Source organism: Hemiscyllium ocellatum, chromosome 14, assembly GCF_020745735.1.
Source record: "Hemiscyllium ocellatum isolate sHemOce1 chromosome 14, sHemOce1.pat.X.cur, whole genome shotgun sequence".
NCBI lineage: Eukaryota > Metazoa > Chordata > Chondrichthyes > Orectolobiformes > Hemiscylliidae > Hemiscyllium > Hemiscyllium ocellatum.
In genome coordinates this window covers 9,850,520-9,867,527 of record NC_083414.1, presented here as the reverse complement: position 1 = coordinate 9,867,527, position 17,008 = coordinate 9,850,520, and the positions used below count along the sequence as shown (strand labels likewise).

At 51.4% G+C, this 17,008-nt stretch overlaps 16 non-coding genes across 16 annotated transcripts; all 16 read right to left on the bottom strand.

Annotated features, from left to right (window-relative positions):
• Positions 1–423: 423 nt before the first annotated feature.
• Positions 424–496, bottom strand: trnaf-gaa (transfer RNA phenylalanine (anticodon GAA)). Its single transcript has one exon. It is a non-coding gene; the product is annotated as a tRNA-Phe (tRNA).
• A 1,002-nt stretch (positions 497–1,498) lies between these two features.
• trnaf-gaa (transfer RNA phenylalanine (anticodon GAA)) lies at positions 1,499–1,571 on the bottom strand. The gene has a single exon. It is a non-coding gene; the product is annotated as a tRNA-Phe (tRNA).
• Positions 1,572–2,573: 1,002 nt separating this feature from the next.
• Positions 2,574–2,646, bottom strand: trnaf-gaa (transfer RNA phenylalanine (anticodon GAA)). Its single transcript has one exon. It is a non-coding gene; the product is annotated as a tRNA-Phe (tRNA).
• Positions 2,647–3,648: 1,002 nt separating this feature from the next.
• trnaf-gaa (transfer RNA phenylalanine (anticodon GAA)) lies at positions 3,649–3,721 on the bottom strand. Its single transcript has one exon. It is a non-coding gene; the product is annotated as a tRNA-Phe (tRNA).
• Positions 3,722–4,723: 1,002 nt separating this feature from the next.
• trnaf-gaa (transfer RNA phenylalanine (anticodon GAA)) lies at positions 4,724–4,796 on the bottom strand. Its single transcript has one exon. It is a non-coding gene; the product is annotated as a tRNA-Phe (tRNA).
• Positions 4,797–5,798: 1,002 nt separating this feature from the next.
• On the bottom strand, positions 5,799–5,871 carry trnaf-gaa (transfer RNA phenylalanine (anticodon GAA)). The gene has a single exon. It is a non-coding gene; the product is annotated as a tRNA-Phe (tRNA).
• A 1,002-nt stretch (positions 5,872–6,873) lies between these two features.
• Positions 6,874–6,946, bottom strand: trnaf-gaa (transfer RNA phenylalanine (anticodon GAA)). The gene has a single exon. It is a non-coding gene; the product is annotated as a tRNA-Phe (tRNA).
• A 1,002-nt stretch (positions 6,947–7,948) lies between these two features.
• trnaf-gaa (transfer RNA phenylalanine (anticodon GAA)) lies at positions 7,949–8,021 on the bottom strand. The gene has a single exon. It is a non-coding gene; the product is annotated as a tRNA-Phe (tRNA).
• Positions 8,022–9,023: 1,002 nt separating this feature from the next.
• On the bottom strand, positions 9,024–9,096 carry trnaf-gaa (transfer RNA phenylalanine (anticodon GAA)). The gene has a single exon. It is a non-coding gene; the product is annotated as a tRNA-Phe (tRNA).
• Positions 9,097–10,098: 1,002 nt separating this feature from the next.
• On the bottom strand, positions 10,099–10,171 carry trnaf-gaa (transfer RNA phenylalanine (anticodon GAA)). The gene has a single exon. It is a non-coding gene; the product is annotated as a tRNA-Phe (tRNA).
• A 1,002-nt stretch (positions 10,172–11,173) lies between these two features.
• On the bottom strand, positions 11,174–11,246 carry trnaf-gaa (transfer RNA phenylalanine (anticodon GAA)). Its single transcript has one exon. It is a non-coding gene; the product is annotated as a tRNA-Phe (tRNA).
• A 1,002-nt stretch (positions 11,247–12,248) lies between these two features.
• trnaf-gaa (transfer RNA phenylalanine (anticodon GAA)) lies at positions 12,249–12,321 on the bottom strand. The gene has a single exon. It is a non-coding gene; the product is annotated as a tRNA-Phe (tRNA).
• Positions 12,322–13,323: 1,002 nt separating this feature from the next.
• On the bottom strand, positions 13,324–13,396 carry trnaf-gaa (transfer RNA phenylalanine (anticodon GAA)). The gene has a single exon. It is a non-coding gene; the product is annotated as a tRNA-Phe (tRNA).
• A 1,002-nt stretch (positions 13,397–14,398) lies between these two features.
• On the bottom strand, positions 14,399–14,471 carry trnaf-gaa (transfer RNA phenylalanine (anticodon GAA)). Its single transcript has one exon. It is a non-coding gene; the product is annotated as a tRNA-Phe (tRNA).
• Positions 14,472–15,473: 1,002 nt separating this feature from the next.
• On the bottom strand, positions 15,474–15,546 carry trnaf-gaa (transfer RNA phenylalanine (anticodon GAA)). Its single transcript has one exon. It is a non-coding gene; the product is annotated as a tRNA-Phe (tRNA).
• A 1,002-nt stretch (positions 15,547–16,548) lies between these two features.
• trnaf-gaa (transfer RNA phenylalanine (anticodon GAA)) lies at positions 16,549–16,621 on the bottom strand. The gene has a single exon. It is a non-coding gene; the product is annotated as a tRNA-Phe (tRNA).
• Positions 16,622–17,008: the final 387 nt, after the last annotated feature.

The window sequence follows — 17,008 nt, the reverse complement described above, 5'->3', positions numbered from 1 at the left end:
AGCAACTTTTCCATTGCGATCAGGGATCACCAGCAGTTTTTGCAAGCTGGAACAGCTGGCCGTCAGCAAGCTTATGAACGAGGGAGTGTTTGATAGAGAGAGTGCAAAGGCCACCATGTACGCCTTGTGGACTCAAAGACTGTTTTGTGCGTTCGCAGATGTTGGTCAATGAACAGTAGGAGCAGGATTGAGGGTTTGTCGATTTGGTTATTTGACTGTTTTGGAATGCTCGCTACGCAGCCAATGAGAAGAAATGTGCCATGAGACAGGAAGCAAAAGGCACGGAATCGAATCGCTGCAGAAGGAGGGCAAGAGGCAGTCCGAACCACCCTTGCGCCAGCAAGGACCAGCGCAGAGCTTCAGATTCACTCGTGCCCCCATCACATGCAAACAAGGGAGCGAGCACGCAAGCGACGCTGCTTGTGCCGAAACCCGGGATTGAACCAGGGACCTTTAGATCTTCAGTCTAACGCTCTCCCAACTGAGCTATTTCGGCAGCTGCAGCAGGCCTGCCACTTTGCTCGCTGCCACCCTGTTTTCTCGCCGGACTGTTGGCTTCAGCTGCTTCCTCTTGATGCCGTCTACATCTACACTGTCGTTCATTCCGCACAATCATTTCTGAAGTTGACAGCTTGGGTCTGGTCAACTCGCTCGTCAAATGCACAACGAGGAACTGGTCCCTCCAGTCCTCAACAACATGATGCCATCCGTCTGCAAATGGTCAGTGTCAGTCTAAGCTGCTTTGCAAGCAACCCGATGCACCGGAACAATTTGAACTAATCGCCTCTGCTCCAGCTTCAGTCCGCCCACTGTGAAAACCATCAGTTATTACTCTGCAGGCTTGAGGATTCCCAAGTTCTCCGCAACCATCTCCAAAGCGGCATGTAAGTCACTGCCTGTTTACACGACCGACGCTGTTTGTGATTACTTTTCCATCGTCATTCTGCACAATCATTTCTGAAGTGACCGCTTGTGTCGAAAACAAGGACAGTCGAAAGCGATTTCCTAAGGCGCACCTCTGCAACGCTCAAATCAACCTAAAGTCAGGCGGCCGTGCGCATGTCAGCGTCTCTCCAGCAACTTTTCCATTGCGATCAGGGATCACCAGCAGTTTTTGCAAGCTGGAACAGCTGGCCGTCAGCAAGCTTATGAACGAGGGAGTGTTTGATAGAGAGAGTGCAAAGGCCACCATGTACGCCTTGTGGACTCAAAGACTGTTTTGTGCGTTCGCAGATGTTGGTCAATGAACAGTAGGAGCAGGATTGAGGGTTTGTCGATTTGGTTATTTGACTGTTTTGGAATGCTCGCTACGCAGCCAATGAGAAGAAATGTGCCATGAGACAGGAAGCAAAAGGCATGGAATCGAATCGCTGCAGAAGGAGGGCAAGAGGCAGTCCGAACCACCCTTGCGCCAGCAAGGACCAGCGCAGAGCTTCAGATTCACTCGTGCCCCCATCAGATGCAAACAAGGGAGCGAGCACACAAGCGACGCTGCTTGTGCCGAAACCCGGGATTGAACCAGGGACCTTTAGATCTTCAGTCTAACGCTCTCCCAACTGAGCTATTTCGGCAGCTGCAGCAGGCCTGCCACTTTGCTCGCTGCCACCCTGTTTTCTCGCCGGACTGTTGGCTTCAGCTGCTTCCTCTTGATGCCGTCTACATCTACACTGTCGTTCATTCCGCACAATCATTTCTGAAGTTGACAGCTTGGGTCTGGTCAACTCGCTCGTCAAATGCACAACGAGGAACTGGTCCCTCCAGTCCTCAACAACATGATGCCATCCGTCTGCAAATGGTCAGTGTCAGTCTAAGCTGCTTTGCAAGCAACCCGATGCACCGGAACAATTTGAACTAATCGCCTCTGCTCCAGCTTCAGTCCGCCCACTGTGAAAACCATCAGTTATTACTCTGCAGGCTTGAGGATTCCCAAGTTCTCCGCAACCATCTCCAAAGCGGCATGTAAGTCACTGCCTGTTTACACGACCGACGCTGTTTGTGATTACTTTTCCATCGTCATTCTGCACAATCATTTCTGAAGTGACCGCTTGTGTCGAAAACAAGGACAGTCGAAAGCGATTTCCTAAGGCGCACCTCTGCAACGCTCAAATCAACCTAAAGTCAGGCGGCCGTGCGCATGTCAGCGTCTCTCCAGCAACTTTTCCATTGCGATCAGGGATCACCAGCAGTTTTTGCAAGCTGGAACAGCTGGCCGTCAGCAAGCTTATGAACGAGGGAGTGTTTGATAGAGAGAGTGCAAAGGCCACCATGTACGCCTTGTGGACTCAAAGACTGTTTTGTGCGTTCGCAGATGTTGGTCAATGAACAGTAGGAGCAGGATTGAGGGTTTGTCGATTTGGTTATTTGACTGTTTTGGAATGCTCGCTACGCAGCCAATGAGAAGAAATGTGCCATGAGACAGGAAGCAAAAGGCATGGAATCGAATCGCTGCAGAAGGAGGGCAAGAGGCAGTCCGAACCACCCTTGCGCCAGCAAGGACCAGCGCAGAGCTTCAGATTCACTCGTGCCCCCATCAGATGCAAACAAGGGAGCGAGCACACAAGCGACGCTGCTTGTGCCGAAACCCGGGATTGAACCAGGGACCTTTAGATCTTCAGTCTAACGCTCTCCCAACTGAGCTATTTCGGCAGCTGCAGCAGGCCTGCCACTTTGCTCGCTGCCACCCTGTTTTCTCGCCGGACTGTTGGCTTCAGCTGCTTCCTCTTGATGCCGTCTACATCTACACTGTCGTTCATTCCGCACAATCATTTCTGAAGTTGACAGCTTGGGTCTGGTCAACTCGCTCGTCAAATGCACAACGAGGAACTGGTCCCTCCAGTCCTCAACAACATGATGCCATCCGTCTGCAAATGGTCAGTGTCAGTCTAAGCTGCTTTGCAAGCAACCCGATGCACCGGAACAATTTGAACTAATCGCCTCTGCTCCAGCTTCAGTCCGCCCACTGTGAAAACCATCAGTTATTACTCTGCAGGCTTGAGGATTCCCAAGTTCTCCGCAACCATCTCCAAAGCGGCATGTAAGTCACTGCCTGTTTACACGACCGACGCTGTTTGTGATTACTTTTCCATCGTCATTCTGCACAATCATTTCTGAAGTGACCGCTTGTGTCGAAAACAAGGACAGTCGAAAGCGATTTCCTAAGGCGCACCTCTGCAACGCTCAAATCAACCTAAAGTCAGGCGGCCGTGCGCATGTCAGCGTCTCTCCAGCAACTTTTCCATTGCGATCAGGGATCACCAGCAGTTTTTGCAAGCTGGAACAGCTGGCCGTCAGCAAGCTTATGAACGAGGGAGTGTTTGATAGAGAGAGTGCAAAGGCCACCATGTACGCCTTGTGGACTCAAAGACTGTTTTGTGCGTTCGCAGATGTTGGTCAATGAACAGTAGGAGCAGGATTGAGGGTTTGTCGATTTGGTTATTTGACTGTTTTGGAATGCTCGCTACGCAGCCAATGAGAAGAAATGTGCCATGAGACAGGAAGCAAAAGGCATGGAATCGAATCGCTGCAGAAGGAGGGCAAGAGGCAGTCCGAACCACCCTTGCGCCAGCAAGGACCAGCGCAGAGCTTCAGATTCACTCGTGCCCCCATCAGATGCAAACAAGGGAGCGAGCACACAAGCGACGCTGCTTGTGCCGAAACCCGGGATTGAACCAGGGACCTTTAGATCTTCAGTCTAACGCTCTCCCAACTGAGCTATTTCGGCAGCTGCAGCAGGCCTGCCACTTTGCTCGCTGCCACCCTGTTTTCTCGCCGGACTGTTGGCTTCAGCTGCTTCCTCTTGATGCCGTCTACATCTACACTGTCGTTCATTCCGCACAATCATTTCTGAAGTTGACAGCTTGGGTCTGGTCAACTCGCTCGTCAAATGCACAACGAGGAACTGGTCCCTCCAGTCCTCAACAACATGATGCCATCCGTCTGCAAATGGTCAGTGTCAGTCTAAGCTGCTTTGCAAGCAACCCGATGCACCGGAACAATTTGAACTAATCGCCTCTGCTCCAGCTTCAGTCCGCCCACTGTGAAAACCATCAGTTATTACTCTGCAGGCTTGAGGATTCCCAAGTTCTCCGCAACCATCTCCAAAGCGGCATGTAAGTCACTGCCTGTTTACACGACCGACGCTGTTTGTGATTACTTTTCCATCGTCATTCTGCACAATCATTTCTGAAGTGACCGCTTGTGTCGAAAACAAGGACAGTCGAAAGCGATTTCCTAAGGCGCACCTCTGCAACGCTCAAATCAACCTAAAGTCAGGCGGCCGTGCGCATGTCAGCGTCTCTCCAGCAACTTTTCCATTGCGATCAGGGATCACCAGCAGTTTTTGCAAGCTGGAACAGCTGGCCGTCAGCAAGCTTATGAACGAGGGAGTGTTTGATAGAGAGAGTGCAAAGGCCACCATGTACGCCTTGTGGACTCAAAGACTGTTTTGTGCGTTCGCAGATGTTGGTCAATGAACAGTAGGAGCAGGATTGAGGGTTTGTCGATTTGGTTATTTGACTGTTTTGGAATGCTCGCTACGCAGCCAATGAGAAGAAATGTGCCATGAGACAGGAAGCAAAAGGCATGGAATCGAATCGCTGCAGAAGGAGGGCAAGAGGCAGTCCGAACCACCCTTGCGCCAGCAAGGACCAGCGCAGAGCTTCAGATTCACTCGTGCCCCCATCACATGCAAACAAGGGAGCGAGCACGCAAGCGACGCTGCTTGTGCCGAAACCCGGGATTGAACCAGGGACCTTTAGATCTTCAGTCTAACGCTCTCCCAACTGAGCTATTTCGGCAGCTGCAGCAGGCCTGCCACTTTGCTCGCTGCCACCCTGTTTTCTCGCCGGACTGTTGGCTTCAGCTGCTTCCTCTTGATGCCGTCTACATCTACACTGTCGTTCATTCCGCACAATCATTTCTGAAGTTGACAGCTTGGGTCTGGTCAACTCGCTCGTCAAATGCACAACGAGGAACTGGTCCCTCCAGTCCTCAACAACATGATGCCATCCGTCTGCAAATGGTCAGTGTCAGTCTAAGCTGCTTTGCAAGCAACCCGATGCACCGGAACAATTTGAACTAATCGCCTCTGCTCCAGCTTCAGTCCGCCCACTGTGAAAACCATCAGTTATTACTCTGCAGGCTTGAGGATTCCCAAGTTCTCCGCAACCATCTCCAAAGCGGCATGTAAGTCACTGCCTGTTTACACGACCGACGCTGTTTGTGATTACTTTTCCATCGTCATTCTGCACAATCATTTCTGAAGTGACCGCTTGTGTCGAAAACAAGGACAGTCGAAAGCGATTTCCTAAGGCGCACCTCTGCAACGCTCAAATCAACCTAAAGTCAGGCGGCCGTGCGCATGTCAGCGTCTCTCCAGCAACTTTTCCATTGCGATCAGGGATCACCAGCAGTTTTTGCAAGCTGGAACAGCTGGCCGTCAGCAAGCTTATGAACGAGGGAGTGTTTGATAGAGAGAGTGCAAAGGCCACCATGTACGCCTTGTGGACTCAAAGACTGTTTTGTGCGTTCGCAGATGTTGGTCAATGAACAGTAGGAGCAGGATTGAGGGTTTGTCGATTTGGTTATTTGACTGTTTTGGAATGCTCGCTACGCAGCCAATGAGAAGAAATGTGCCATGAGACAGGAAGCAAAAGGCATGGAATCGAATCGCTGCAGAAGGAGGGCAAGAGGCAGTCCGAACCACCCTTGCGCCAGCAAGGACCAGCGCAGAGCTTCAGATTCACTCGTGCCCCCATCACATGCAAACAAGGGAGCGAGCACACAAGCGACGCTGCTTGTGCCGAAACCCGGGATTGAACCAGGGACCTTTAGATCTTCAGTCTAACGCTCTCCCAACTGAGCTATTTCGGCAGCTGCAGCAGGCCTGCCACTTTGCTCGCTGCCACCCTGTTTTCTCGCCGGACTGTTGGCTTCAGCTGCTTCCTCTTGATGCCGTCTACATCTACACTGTCGTTCATTCCGCACAATCATTTCTGAAGTTGACAGCTTGGGTCTGGTCAACTCGCTCGTCAAATGCACAACGAGGAACTGGTCCCTCCAGTCCTCAACAACATGATGCCATCCGTCTGCAAATGGTCAGTGTCAGTCTAAGCTGCTTTGCAAGCAACCCGATGCACCGGAACAATTTGAACTAATCGCCTCTGCTCCAGCTTCAGTCCGCCCACTGTGAAAACCATCAGTTATTACTCTGCAGGCTTGAGGATTCCCAAGTTCTCCGCAACCATCTCCAAAGCGGCATGTAAGTCACTGCCTGTTTACACGACCGACGCTGTTTGTGATTACTTTTCCATCGTCATTCTGCACAATCATTTCTGAAGTGACCGCTTGTGTCGAAAACAAGGACAGTCGAAAGCGATTTCCTAAGGCGCACCTCTGCAACGCTCAAATCAACCTAAAGTCAGGCGGCCGTGCGCATGTCAGCGTCTCTCCAGCAACTTTTCCATTGCGATCAGGGATCACCAGCAGTTTTTGCAAGCTGGAACAGCTGGCCGTCAGCAAGCTTATGAACGAGGGAGTGTTTGATAGAGAGAGTGCAAAGGCCACCATGTACGCCTTGTGGACTCAAAGACTGTTTTGTGCGTTCGCAGATGTTGGTCAATGAACAGTAGGAGCAGGATTGAGGGTTTGTCGATTTGGTTATTTGACTGTTTTGGAATGCTCGCTACGCAGCCAATGAGAAGAAATGTGCCATGAGACAGGAAGCAAAAGGCATGGAATCGAATCGCTGCAGAAGGAGGGCAAGAGGCAGTCCGAACCACCCTTGCGCCAGCAAGGACCAGCGCAGAGCTTCAGATTCACTCGTGCCCCCATCACATGCAAACAAGGGAGCGAGCACACAAGCGACGCTGCTTGTGCCGAAACCCGGGATTGAACCAGGGACCTTTAGATCTTCAGTCTAACGCTCTCCCAACTGAGCTATTTCGGCAGCTGCAGCAGGCCTGCCACTTTGCTCGCTGCCACCCTGTTTTCTCGCCGGACTGTTGGCTTCAGCTGCTTCCTCTTGATGCCGTCTACATCTACACTGTCGTTCATTCCGCACAATCATTTCTGAAGTTGACAGCTTGGGTCTGGTCAACTCGCTCGTCAAATGCACAACGAGGAACTGGTCCCTCCAGTCCTCAACAACATGATGCCATCCGTCTGCAAATGGTCAGTGTCAGTCTAAGCTGCTTTGCAAGCAACCCGATGCACCGGAACAATTTGAACTAATCGCCTCTGCTCCAGCTTCAGTCCGCCCACTGTGAAAACCATCAGTTATTACTCTGCAGGCTTGAGGATTCCCAAGTTCTCCGCAACCATCTCCAAAGCGGCATGTAAGTCACTGCCTGTTTACACGACCGACGCTGTTTGTGATTACTTTTCCATCGTCATTCTGCACAATCATTTCTGAAGTGACCGCTTGTGTCGAAAACAAGGACAGTCGAAAGCGATTTCCTAAGGCGCACCTCTGCAACGCTCAAATCAACCTAAAGTCAGGCGGCCGTGCGCATGTCAGCGTCTCTCCAGCAACTTTTCCATTGCGATCAGGGATCACCAGCAGTTTTTGCAAGCTGGAACAGCTGGCCGTCAGCAAGCTTATGAACGAGGGAGTGTTTGATAGAGAGAGTGCAAAGGCCACCATGTACGCCTTGTGGACTCAAAGACTGTTTTGTGCGTTCGCAGATGTTGGTCAATGAACAGTAGGAGCAGGATTGAGGGTTTGTCGATTTGGTTATTTGACTGTTTTGGAATGCTCGCTACGCAGCCAATGAGAAGAAATGTGCCATGAGACAGGAAGCAAAAGGCATGGAATCGAATCGCTGCAGAAGGAGGGCAAGAGGCAGTCCGAACCACCCTTGCGCCAGCAAGGACCAGCGCAGAGCTTCAGATTCACTCGTGCCCCCATCACATGCAAACAAGGGAGCGAGCACGCAAGCGACGCTGCTTGTGCCGAAACCCGGGATTGAACCAGGGACCTTTAGATCTTCAGTCTAACGCTCTCCCAACTGAGCTATTTCGGCAGCTGCAGCAGGCCTGCCACTTTGCTCGCTGCCACCCTGTTTTCTCGCCGGACTGTTGGCTTCAGCTGCTTCCTCTTGATGCCGTCTACATCTACACTGTCGTTCATTCCGCACAATCATTTCTGAAGTTGACAGCTTGGGTCTGGTCAACTCGCTCGTCAAATGCACAACGAGGAACTGGTCCCTCCAGTCCTCAACAACATGATGCCATCCGTCTGCAAATGGTCAGTGTCAGTCTAAGCTGCTTTGCAAGCAACCCGATGCACCGGAACAATTTGAACTAATCGCCTCTGCTCCAGCTTCAGTCCGCCCACTGTGAAAACCATCAGTTATTACTCTGCAGGCTTGAGGATTCCCAAGTTCTCCGCAACCATCTCCAAAGCGGCATGTAAGTCACTGCCTGTTTACACGACCGACGCTGTTTGTGATTACTTTTCCATCGTCATTCTGCACAATCATTTCTGAAGTGACCGCTTGTGTCGAAAACAAGGACAGTCGAAAGCGATTTCCTAAGGCGCACCTCTGCAACGCTCAAATCAACCTAAAGTCAGGCGGCCGTGCGCATGTCAGCGTCTCTCCAGCAACTTTTCCATTGCGATCAGGGATCACCAGCAGTTTTTGCAAGCTGGAACAGCTGGCCGTCAGCAAGCTTATGAACGAGGGAGTGTTTGATAGAGAGAGTGCAAAGGCCACCATGTACGCCTTGTGGACTCAAAGACTGTTTTGTGCGTTCGCAGATGTTGGTCAATGAACAGTAGGAGCAGGATTGAGGGTTTGTCGATTTGGTTATTTGACTGTTTTGGAATGCTCGCTACGCAGCCAATGAGAAGAAATGTGCCATGAGACAGGAAGCAAAAGGCATGGAATCGAATCGCTGCAGAAGGAGGGCAAGAGGCAGTCCGAACCACCCTTGCGCCAGCAAGGACCAGCGCAGAGCTTCAGATTCACTCGTGCCCCCATCACATGCAAACAAGGGAGCGAGCACGCAAGCGACGCTGCTTGTGCCGAAACCCGGGATTGAACCAGGGACCTTTAGATCTTCAGTCTAACGCTCTCCCAACTGAGCTATTTCGGCAGCTGCAGCAGGCCTGCCACTTTGCTCGCTGCCACCCTGTTTTCTCGCCGGACTGTTGGCTTCAGCTGCTTCCTCTTGATGCCGTCTACATCTACACTGTCGTTCATTCCGCACAATCATTTCTGAAGTTGACAGCTTGGGTCTGGTCAACTCGCTCGTCAAATGCACAACGAGGAACTGGTCCCTCCAGTCCTCAACAACATGATGCCATCCGTCTGCAAATGGTCAGTGTCAGTCTAAGCTGCTTTGCAAGCAACCCGATGCACCGGAACAATTTGAACTAATCGCCTCTGCTCCAGCTTCAGTCCGCCCACTGTGAAAACCATCAGTTATTACTCTGCAGGCTTGAGGATTCCCAAGTTCTCCGCAACCATCTCCAAAGCGGCATGTAAGTCACTGCCTGTTTACACGACCGACGCTGTTTGTGATTACTTTTCCATCGTCATTCTGCACAATCATTTCTGAAGTGACCGCTTGTGTCGAAAACAAGGACAGTCGAAAGCGATTTCCTAAGGCGCACCTCTGCAACGCTCAAATCAACCTAAAGTCAGGCGGCCGTGCGCATGTCAGCGTCTCTCCAGCAACTTTTCCATTGCGATCAGGGATCACCAGCAGTTTTTGCAAGCTGGAACAGCTGGCCGTCAGCAAGCTTATGAACGAGGGAGTGTTTGATAGAGAGAGTGCAAAGGCCACCATGTACGCCTTGTGGACTCAAAGACTGTTTTGTGCGTTCGCAGATGTTGGTCAATGAACAGTAGGAGCAGGATTGAGGGTTTGTCGATTTGGTTATTTGACTGTTTTGGAATGCTCGCTACGCAGCCAATGAGAAGAAATGTGCCATGAGACAGGAAGCAAAAGGCATGGAATCGAATCGCTGCAGAAGGAGGGCAAGAGGCAGTCCGAACCACCCTTGCGCCAGCAAGGACCAGCGCAGAGCTTCAGATTCACTCGTGCCCCCATCACATGCAAACAAGGGAGCGAGCACACAAGCGACGCTGCTTGAGCCGAAACCCGGGATTGAACCAGGGACCTTTAGATCTTCAGTCTAACGCTCTCCCAACTGAGCTATTTCGGCAGCTGCAGCAGGCCTGCCACTTTGCTCGCTGCCACCCTGTTTTCTCGCCGGACTGTTGGCTTCAGCTGCTTCCTCTTGATGCCGTCTACATCTACACTGTCGTTCATTCCGCACAATCATTTCTGAAGTTGACAGCTTGGGTCTGGTCAACTCGCTCGTCAAATGCACAACGAGGAACTGGTCCCTCCAGTCCTCAACAACATGATGCCATCCGTCTGCAAATGGTCAGTGTCAGTCTAAGCTGCTTTGCAAGCAACCCGATGCACCGGAACAATTTGAACTAATCGCCTCTGCTCCAGCTTCAGTCCGCCCACTGTGAAAACCATCAGTTATTACTCTGCAGGCTTGAGGATTCCCAAGTTCTCCGCAACCATCTCCAAAGCGGCATGTAAGTCACTGCCTGTTTACACGACCGACGCTGTTTGTGATTACTTTTCCATCGTCATTCTGCACAATCATTTCTGAAGTGACCGCTTGTGTCGAAAACAAGGACAGTCGAAAGCGATTTCCTAAGGCGCACCTCTGCAACGCTCAAATCAACCTAAAGTCAGGCGGCCGTGCGCATGTCAGCGTCTCTCCAGCAACTTTTCCATTGCGATCAGGGATCACCAGCAGTTTTTGCAAGCTGGAACAGCTGGCCGTCAGCAAGCTTATGAACGAGGGAGTGTTTGATAGAGAGAGTGCAAAGGCCACCATGTACGCCTTGTGGACTCAAAGACTGTTTTGTGCGTTCGCAGATGTTGGTCAATGAACAGTAGGAGCAGGATTGAGGGTTTGTCGATTTGGTTATTTGACTGTTTTGGAATGCTCGCTACGCAGCCAATGAGAAGAAATGTGCCATGAGACAGGAAGCAAAAGGCATGGAATCGAATCGCTGCAGAAGGAGGGCAAGAGGCAGTCCGAACCACCCTTGCGCCAGCAAGGACCAGCGCAGAGCTTCAGATTCACTCGTGCCCCCATCACATGCAAACAAGGGAGCGAGCACGCAAGCGACGCTGCTTGAGCCGAAACCCGGGATTGAACCAGGGACCTTTAGATCTTCAGTCTAACGCTCTCCCAACTGAGCTATTTCGGCAGCTGCAGCAGGCCTGCCACTTTGCTCGCTGCCACCCTGTTTTCTCGCCGGACTGTTGGCTTCAGCTGCTTCCTCTTGATGCCGTCTACATCTACACTGTCGTTCATTCCGCACAATCATTTCTGAAGTTGACAGCTTGGGTCTGGTCAACTCGCTCGTCAAATGCACAACGAGGAACTGGTCCCTCCAGTCCTCAACAACATGATGCCATCCGTCTGCAAATGGTCAGTGTCAGTCTAAGCTGCTTTGCAAGCAACCCGATGCACCGGAACAATTTGAACTAATCGCCTCTGCTCCAGCTTCAGTCCGCCCACTGTGAAAACCATCAGTTATTACTCTGCAGGCTTGAGGATTCCCAAGTTCTCCGCAACCATCTCCAAAGCGGCATGTAAGTCACTGCCTGTTTACACGACCGACGCTGTTTGTGATTACTTTTCCATCGTCATTCTGCACAATCATTTCTGAAGTGACCGCTTGTGTCGAAAACAAGGACAGTCGAAAGCGATTTCCTAAGGCGCACCTCTGCAACGCTCAAATCAACCTAAAGTCAGGCGGCCGTGCGCATGTCAGCGTCTCTCCAGCAACTTTTCCATTGCGATCAGGGATCACCAGCAGTTTTTGCAAGCTGGAACAGCTGGCCGTCAGCAAGCTTATGAACGAGGGAGTGTTTGATAGAGAGAGTGCAAAGGCCACCATGTACGCCTTGTGGACTCAAAGACTGTTTTGTGCGTTCGCAGATGTTGGTCAATGAACAGTAGGAGCAGGATTGAGGGTTTGTCGATTTGGTTATTTGACTGTTTTGGAATGCTCGCTACGCAGCCAATGAGAAGAAATGTGCCATGAGACAGGAAGCAAAAGGCATGGAATCGAATCGCTGCAGAAGGAGGGCAAGAGGCAGTCCGAACCACCCTTGCGCCAGCAAGGACCAGCGCAGAGCTTCAGATTCACTCGTGCCCCCATCACATGCAAACAAGGGAGCGAGCACGCAAGCGACGCTGCTTGTGCCGAAACCCGGGATTGAACCAGGGACCTTTAGATCTTCAGTCTAACGCTCTCCCAACTGAGCTATTTCGGCAGCTGCAGCAGGCCTGCCACTTTGCTCGCTGCCACCCTGTTTTCTCGCCGGACTGTTGGCTTCAGCTGCTTCCTCTTGATGCCGTCTACATCTACACTGTCGTTCATTCCGCACAATCATTTCTGAAGTTGACAGCTTGGGTCTGGTCAACTCGCTCGTCAAATGCACAACGAGGAACTGGTCCCTCCAGTCCTCAACAACATGATGCCATCCGTCTGCAAATGGTCAGTGTCAGTCTAAGCTGCTTTGCAAGCAACCCGATGCACCGGAACAATTTGAACTAATCGCCTCTGCTCCAGCTTCAGTCCGCCCACTGTGAAAACCATCAGTTATTACTCTGCAGGCTTGAGGATTCCCAAGTTCTCCGCAACCATCTCCAAAGCGGCATGTAAGTCACTGCCTGTTTACACGACCGACGCTGTTTGTGATTACTTTTCCATCGTCATTCTGCACAATCATTTCTGAAGTGACCGCTTGTGTCGAAAACAAGGACAGTCGAAAGCGATTTCCTAAGGCGCACCTCTGCAACGCTCAAATCAACCTAAAGTCAGGCGGCCGTGCGCATGTCAGCGTCTCTCCAGCAACTTTTCCATTGCGATCAGGGATCACCAGCAGTTTTTGCAAGCTGGAACAGCTGGCCGTCAGCAAGCTTATGAACGAGGGAGTGTTTGATAGAGAGAGTGCAAAGGCCACCATGTACGCCTTGTGGACTCAAAGACTGTTTTGTGCGTTCGCAGATGTTGGTCAATGAACAGTAGGAGCAGGATTGAGGGTTTGTCGATTTGGTTATTTGACTGTTTTGGAATGCTCGCTACGCAGCCAATGAGAAGAAATGTGCCATGAGACAGGAAGCAAAAGGCATGGAATCGAATCGCTGCAGAAGGAGGGCAAGAGGCAGTCCGAACCACCCTTGCGCCAGCAAGGACCAGCGCAGAGCTTCAGATTCACTCGTGCCCCCATCACATGCAAACAAGGGAGCGAGCACGCAAGCGACGCTGCTTGTGCCGAAACCCGGGATTGAACCAGGGACCTTTAGATCTTCAGTCTAACGCTCTCCCAACTGAGCTATTTCGGCAGCTGCAGCAGGCCTGCCACTTTGCTCGCTGCCACCCTGTTTTCTCGCCGGACTGTTGGCTTCAGCTGCTTCCTCTTGATGCCGTCTACATCTACACTGTCGTTCATTCCGCACAATCATTTCTGAAGTTGACAGCTTGGGTCTGGTCAACTCGCTCGTCAAATGCACAACGAGGAACTGGTCCCTCCAGTCCTCAACAACATGATGCCATCCGTCTGCAAATGGTCAGTGTCAGTCTAAGCTGCTTTGCAAGCAACCCGATGCACCGGAACAATTTGAACTAATCGCCTCTGCTCCAGCTTCAGTCCGCCCACTGTGAAAACCATCAGTTATTACTCTGCAGGCTTGAGGATTCCCAAGTTCTCCGCAACCATCTCCAAAGCGGCATGTAAGTCACTGCCTGTTTACACGACCGACGCTGTTTGTGATTACTTTTCCATCGTCATTCTGCACAATCATTTCTGAAGTGACCGCTTGTGTCGAAAACAAGGACAGTCGAAAGCGATTTCCTAAGGCGCACCTCTGCAACGCTCAAATCAACCTAAAGTCAGGCGGCCGTGCGCATGTCAGCGTCTCTCCAGCAACTTTTCCATTGCGATCAGGGATCACCAGCAGTTTTTGCAAGCTGGAACAGCTGGCCGTCAGCAAGCTTATGAACGAGGGAGTGATTGATAGAGAGAGTGCAAAGGCCACCATGTACGCCTTGTGGACTCAAAGACTGTTTTGTGCGTTCGCAGATGTTGGTCAATGAACAGTAGGAGCAGGATTGAGGGTTTGTCGATTTGGTTATTTGACTGTTTTGGAATGCTCGCTACGCAGCCAATGAGAAGAAATGTGCCATGAGACAGGAAGCAAAAGGCATGGAATCGAATCGCTGCAGAAGGAGGGCAAGAGGCAGTCCGAACCACCCTTGCGCCAGCAAGGACCAGCGCAGAGCTTCAGATTCACTCGTGCCCCCATCACATGCAAACAAGGGAGCGAGCACGCAAGCGACGCTGCTTGTGCCGAAACCCGGGATTGAACCAGGGACCTTTAGATCTTCAGTCTAACGCTCTCCCAACTGAGCTATTTCGGCAGCTGCAGCAGGCCTGCCACTTTGCTCGCTGCCACCCTGTTTTCTCGCCGGACTGTTGGCTTCAGCTGCTTCCTCTTGATGCCGTCTACATCTACACTGTCGTTCATTCCGCACAATCATTTCTGAAGTTGACAGCTTGGGTCTGGTCAACTCGCTCGTCAAATGCACAACGAGGAACTGGTCCCTCCAGTCCTCAACAACATGATGCCATCCGTCTGCAAATGGTCAGTGTCAGTCTAAGCTGCTTTGCAAGCAACCCGATGCACCGGAACAATTTGAACTAATCGCCTCTGCTCCAGCTTCAGTCTGCCCACTGTGAAAACCATCAGTTATTACTCTGCAGGCTTGAGGATTCCCAAGTTCTCCGCAACCATCTCCAAAGCGGCATGTAAGTCACTGCCTGTTTACACGACCGACGCTGTTTGTGATTACTTTTCCATCGTCATTCTGCACAATCATTTCTGAAGTGACCGCTTGTGTCGAAAACAAGGACAGTCGAAAGCGATTTCCTAAGGCGCACCTCTGCAACGCTCAAATCAACCTAAAGTCAGGCGGCCGTGCGCATGTCAGCGTCTCTCCAGCAACTTTTCCATTGCGATCAGGGATCACCAGCAGTTTTTGCAAGCTGGAACAGCTGGCCGTCAGCAAGCTTATGAACGAGGGAGTGATTGATAGAGAGAGTGCAAAGGCCACCATGTACGCCTTGTGGACTCAAAGACTGTTTTGTGCGTTCGCAGATGTTGGTCAATGAACAGTAGGAGCAGGATTGAGGGTTTGTCGATTTGGTTATTTGACTGTTTTGGAATGCTCGCTACGCAGCCAATGAGAAGAAATGTGCCATGAGACAGGAAGCAAAAGGCATGGAATCGAATCGCTGCAGAAGGAGGGCAAGAGGCAGTCCGAACCACCCTTGCGCCAGCAAGGACCAGTGCAGAGCTTCAGATTCACTCGTGCCCCCATCACATGCAAACAAGGGAGCGAGCACGCAAGCGACGCTGCTTGTGCCGAAACCCGGGATTGAACCAGGGACCTTTAGATCTTCAGTCTAACGCTCTCCCAACTGAGCTATTTCGGCAGCTGCAGCAGGCCTGCCACTTTGCTCGCTGCCACCCTGTTTTCTCGCCGGACTGTTGGCTTCAGCTGCTTCCTCTTGATGCCGTCTACATCTACACTGTCGTTCATTCCGCACAATCATTTCTGAAGTTGACAGCTTGGGTCTGGTCAACTCGCTCGTCAAATGCACAACGAGGAACTGGTCCCTCCAGTCCTCAACAACATGATGCCATCCGTCTGCAAATGGTCAGTGTCAGTCTAAGCTGCTTTGCAAGCAACCCGATGCACCGGAACAATTTGAACTAATCGCCTCTGCTCCAGCTTCAGTCCGCCCACTGTGAAAACCATCAGTTATTACTCTGCAGGCTTGAGGATTCCCAAGTTCTCCGCAACCATCTCCAAAGCGGCATGTAAGTCACTGCCTGTTTACACGACCGACGCTGTTTGTGATTACTTTTCCATCGTCATTCTGCACAATCATTTCTGAAGTGACCGCTTGTGTCGAAAACAAGGACAGTCGAAAGCGATTTCCTAAGGCGCACCTCTGCAACGCTCAAATCAACCTAAAGTCAGGCGGCCGTGCGCATGTCAGCGTCTCTCCAGCAACTTTTCCATTGCGATCAGGGATCACCAGCAGTTTTTGCAAGCTGGAACAGCTGGCCGTCAGCAAGCTTATGAACGAGGGAGTGTTTGATAGAGAGAGTGCAAAGGCCACCATGTACGCCTTGTGGACTCAAAGACTGTTTTGTGCGTTCGCAGATGTTGGTCAATGAACAGTAGGAGCAGGATTGAGGGTTTGTCGATTTGGTTATTTGACTGTTTTGGAATGCTCGCTACGCAGCCAATGAGAAGAAATGTGCCATGAGACAGGAAGCAAAAGGCATGGAATCGAATCGCTGCAGAAGGAGGGCAAGAGGCAGTCCGAACCACCCTTGCGCCAGCAAGGACCAGTGCAGAGCTTCAGATTCACTCGTGCCCCCATCACATGCAAACAAGGGAGCGAGCACGCAAGCGACGCTGCTTGTGCCGAAACCCGGGATTGAACCAGGGACCTTTAGATCTTCAGTCTAACGCTCTCCCAACTGAGCTATTTCGGCAGCTGCAGCAGGCCTGCCACTTTGCTCGCTGCCACCCTGTTTTCTCGCCGGACTGTTGGCTTCAGCTGCTTCCTCTTGATGCCGTCTACATCTACACTGTCGTTCATTCCGCACAATCATTTCTGAAGTTGACAGCTTGGGTCTGGTCAACTCGCTCGTCAAATGCACAACGAGGAACTGGTCCCTCCAGTCCTCAACAACATGATGCCATCCGTCTGCAAATGGTCAGTGTCAGTCTAAGCTGCTTTGCAAGCAACCCGATGCACCGGAACAATTTGAACTAATCGCCTCTGCTCCAGCTTCAGTCCGCCCACTGTGAAAACCATCAGTTATTACTCTGCAGGCTTGAGGATTCCCAAGTTCTCCGCAACCATCTCCAAAGCGGCA